The sequence below is a fragment of the Pteropus medius genome, unplaced genomic scaffold (assembly GCF_902729225.1).
Source record: "Pteropus medius unplaced genomic scaffold, Ma_sr-lr_union100, whole genome shotgun sequence".
Lineage (NCBI taxonomy): Eukaryota > Metazoa > Chordata > Mammalia > Chiroptera > Pteropodidae > Pteropus > Pteropus medius.
Genome location: NW_024340701.1, coordinates 14254179 through 14259218, shown reverse-complemented (window position 1 = coordinate 14259218; position 5040 = coordinate 14254179). Strand labels below are relative to the sequence as shown.

General features: G+C 38.6%; 1 pseudogene; it reads right to left on the bottom strand.

The window, feature by feature from the left end:
* Positions 1-804: 804 nt before the first annotated feature.
* On the bottom strand, positions 805-914 carry LOC120581004 (uncharacterized; annotated as a pseudogene).
* Positions 915-5040: the final 4126 nt, after the last annotated feature.

Genomic DNA, 5040 nt, shown 5'->3' with positions numbered 1-5040 from the left:
TTCTGGATGGTTGGGCTCCCCAGGCCTGACTTGCAAGCTCAGATGAAGGTTGACTTGATCAAGGTTATACAGCTAATAAGCAGTGAAGATTCAATAGCAGGTAGGTGTCCAATCAATGTATATGGAATTGTGCTTGGTAGGCACCATGGCTGAAACCCGCTGCTGGGGAACCATACCTGAGGAACCTGAGCCATACCTTCCCACCAATGAGAAACAAAAATGGTTGGAATAGTAACCATAAAAGAGACATAATAGATTTAGGAAAAGTCCCAACACCTTGCATGAGCACCGATTAGAAGAAGTGTCCTCTGGTTGACCTGTTCTCATTACCATACGAAATAACACGCCCACTAGGGCCATGACAGATCTGGAGCAGCCCATATAAGGCCAAAAAGGGGATGGGAACCCAATTATTGAAAATCCCACTCCATTCTAAGAAAATTTATGAATATTCCTCCCTTCAATGAAAGTTAACCCAGCCCCTAACCCCAATAATCCATAAAAATGCTATGCCAGTTGACTTTAGGAAGCCACATCCATTCTCTTTCGGAGTACACTCCCTTGGTACATCTAGCTTTCACTTTAATAAACCTTTCTCTCTGCAAAACTGTTTCTTTCCTTCTTTCCTTCTTTCCTTCTTTCCTTCTTTCCTTCTTTCCTTCCTTCTTGAGATCTCTTTCTCTCTCTCTCTCTCTCTCTCTCTCTCTCTCTCTCTCTCTTTCTTTAGGCGAGGCAACCCTTGGTTGATCTCACAGATTGCAAGGACCTTGTCAGTTTACAATCCCTTATATATATATATTTTTTCGCCTACAGCACCTGGTCTTCCTAGATGGTCTCCCATCCAAGTACTAACCAGGCCCAACCCTGCTTAGCTTCTGAGATCAGACAGGATTCAGGGTGGCATGGCCGTAGACACCCTCACTTTCTTGATTTTTATCCTGAGAGGGGCAAGGACCCCTGTGCTGGTAAAAGAATAAGCAAAGAATACTTAATCTTTTTTTTTTTTAAATCCCTTACTTTTACGTCTCTGGCATTATTCATAAAATCACATAAATGAAAAATATTTCAATCAAATGGCAGAGTCAAGTGGCAGAAAAAAAAATCAAAGATGTGAGTTATAGTTTAGGAGAAGTACATGAGCTGGAGTAGCATGCTAAATGACACATAGGGATGCAGTCAGCAGGATTTAGAGGGATGGATGGACACCAAATAGGATAAACGGTCTAGTTTCTTTAGCTAATATCAAGAGGAAGAGAAGGGACAGGGCACAAAAATTAAATTTCAATATTTTAATCTTTAAAAGAGACTTAAACAACATATCGATTATATTAATTGAATACAGTGCGTATGGATCCTGTTTGGATCCTGACTCAAACACAGAAGAGCACAGAAAAATGGGAGACAAAATTGAAAATCTGAACACTCGATATTTGATATTAAGAGATCATCGTTTGTTTAAGTGTAGTTAAGGGTACTGTGATTGGGTGTTTAAAAAAGTAAGACTTCCCAGCCATGTGCCGAACAGTTTTTGGAAGGGGGAAAGACATGGGCCTTGGGCTCTGAGTTTAATAGGTCAATCAAGGTCAATTGTAAGAAGTGGAGTTGGCTGGTGGTTGCTCTACAGCAGAAGTCTTCCAACTGTAGCCTGCTGCTACTGGGGTACTGAGAGACATTCAGAGAGCAAGTGGGCCTGAGTAGATGGGTTTTTAAAATCATAATGTGTTTTATTTAGTCTGCCCGTTAATAACTAATATTTGAGAACATTTATAGTATTAATGAAACAATCTAAGATGTTTAATTTCATTTTGTTTCACATATCAATAAAGAGACAGTCAAAATAATTATAGTCAAAATTATAATGCTAAAAACTTAGAAATGCTTAGTGTTAGTATGTCTATCTTCAGTTTCTGTTGTAGGAATCCCTAACATGCCCATGCCCAGCCTGAAGTCTTCCATAAGAAATATTGAAAGGAGAAGTATTTCATCTCATCCAGGCAATAAGCCTCTCCATCCCCATCCATCCACCAACCCATCCATCCATCCATCCTTCCTTTTTTTTCCCTTCCTCCCTTCTTCCCTCCCTCTCTTCCTCCCTGTCTCTCTATTGGATTGAGATTCAGAAGTGAGACAGATGTCTCCAGGATGTACTTTAACAACATTATTTGAACTGAAATAGGAAGTCCAACTTCTCCTGACAGAAAGTATAATTTGTCTGATGGGACTGGCTTTGACAATGAAGTTATATGGAGAACATGTTCCATAAAGTGGATGAATTAAATCTATTTTTGCCAAAAAAAAAAAAAATACATTTATGATATGTTCACAATAAAAAAAAACTAGAAAATATATCTTTTGAAATTATTTAAATTTATGATTAAAAAGTTTATTTTAGATATCAACCTAAAAATGTGTTTTGTGAAGAATATGAGCAAAATTATTTGAAAATCACTGTCCCTTGGGCCTCTACGTGGTCCAGAATGACCCTAAGGAATTGCCTTGGCAGTAGAGGATGAGCTATACAAGAGGCTTGGGAAACAAGCTGAGCATCATGGCAGGCTCCTTGCCTGACACCAGTTCATCTTTGAGTCTGCCCAGCTTTTCAGACTTGTCTGGCTTGTCAGAAGAGAAAATTTTGCCTGGTTCCAGTTTGATTACTAAGTTGACACCCCTGCCACTTGCCAGGACACCCTAAGGAAGAGAGAGGTGTTCCGGAACTTGTAGCAGCAGAATGCTAAAGAAAATCACCTTGGAGCTCTAGCTGAGACACACCCTTACATTTATTCTACTTGGAATGCCCTTACTCACCCAAATTCTACCCTCTTTGTTAAGTTAATCAACTTAGTCATCAATATTTATTGTATATGTACTTTGTGCCAAGTACTGTTTTTTCAAAGTTCTGTTTTGATGCCACCTCCTCTAAGAAGGAGCCTTGTTTGACTCTCTAGTCTGAATTAGGAACTCTTCTGAGTCCCAGCATCCTAAGACTTCTGCTATTTAAGGCACTCATGACCTGTACAGTCCTTGTTTTCTTGGAATACAGTAATCCTCACTCAGAGCTGGCTCCAGATTCAGGCTGTTGGGTTGAGACCACCACTTTGCCAGCTGTGTGACCTTAATAAGTTAGTTAACCTCTCTGTGCTTCCATTTTTTAAATATATAAAGTAGGCAAAACAGTGCCTACTTCATGGTCCTGGGAGAACTTGAGATAATTAAGTAAAAGTGACTTTTACAATGCTTAGAATTCAGTAATACATGTACATTGCAACAAGTTTGTTAAATACAAGAAAGTATAGAGAAGCAAAGATTACCTCCAACACTTCAATGCACATTCTTACAGATTTTTTCTATGTACATATGTACTTACATAAAATATGAACCTCATATCATCGAACTTTCCTTCTTAGGGGATTTTTATGAGATCTGAGTTATATATAAAAAACAATTGGGGGAAGAATTATATATTATTCAAGCTTTCCAGCAATGAATATGAAATCTCATCAGGCAAGTTACTTACCTCTTTGTACCTCCATTTTCTATAAAATGAGAAATACTATGGTACCAACTTCGCAGATTATTGATTAAGTGAAGTAAAACATGCAACATGCTTAGCATGGTGCCTGGGGCATGGTAAGCCTCTCCTAAATGCTTGCTATTGATGTTGTTAATATCATTTGTTTAAATATTTCATAGGTTTTTTTTTCTTAAATATGTCTTACACACTTTTGGGGTTAATATTATTCTTGGGTAATACTTATTTTTATCGCTATTGTGAATGCTATTTTTTCCCTCTAGTCTATTGCTGATATGTAGAAAAGGAGTAGTTGATACCTTACTGCTGGTAGCTCAGAGCTTAGTATCTCCTGGGCAAGACACCTCTAGTAAACAAATTACTTTTAACACATGTTAATTAAAAAGATAAGAGTAAACAAAGGGTTTTAGGAAGGTCAGAGAAGGCTGTTAGCTAAACTTGCAGGCAAAGTCTGGGGAAGGTGTCTCAGAAGCTGTAATAGGGGCTGAGTCTTGAAGGACAAGGCCTTTTGCACATCTTGTGGGAGCTGCTATGCTCCCATAACTTCCAGTGGAGATGCCAAGGTGGTGGGTTCTGCTGCCAGCTCCCACTGATGCTAGGACTCAAATTAGAAGCAAAGGAAGAGAACTGGCTAGGTGGAATCAACAGGCTAGGGAATCTGTTGCATCCAGTCCACCTGCCCTATGACTAGAGATCCACTTCCTTTACTCTTCATTGCAGTTCTTCCTGAATTCCACGGAGACCCACCCTATTCTAATAGCTGGTCCTGACTTTGCAACAAAGTATTGGGCAGAGCTTCCCTTTGGGCATAGTACTGTTCTGGACCAGAGGATATATCCTAATCTACTACTAATCTTTCTTTGGAGAAGCTTGGGTTCTATGGAGATAGGGCACCTAATCCCATCTGCTATTAAAGATTCTAGTTTTTCATTTCCTGTCACAGTTTTGGGGTGGAGATGCGCTTCTGGATTTATATAATGAGATCAAGCAATTTCTTTTAAACAAAATTTCCTTCTGAGAAGATGTGAATCAGGTAAATGGAAAACCTACGCCATCTTCTGGCCGTGAGTATGAGTAGCTTTCTTAGGACCCATTGTTTATTTATATTCAATACAGGTTTTTCTTTTTCCAAGTTGCTAAATCTGAGGCTCATTGAACTCCAGTGTTTGTTCAATAAAGACTCACCTGAGAAGCCAGGTTAAAATGTAGATTCTGATTCCTAGCTGTGCACCTTCCTGCACCAGGATTCTGATGTAAACTGTTCATGGAACACACTCTGAGAAAAATAGTGAAAATGATGGGATGGAGGCCAACATGTAAAGCGAATAATGGGTTTTCGAAAATTATTTTATGATTACAAAAGACAAGTTTTTTATTAAAGTGAAAATATTTGAGAGAAGTACAGAAATATTAAAGGTAGAAAATAAAATCGCATATATAATTCTAGAGAAATTACTATTTTAAAATCTTGCTTTTATGTCTTTGAGTTTTGTGTCCCCAGTGCAAAAATG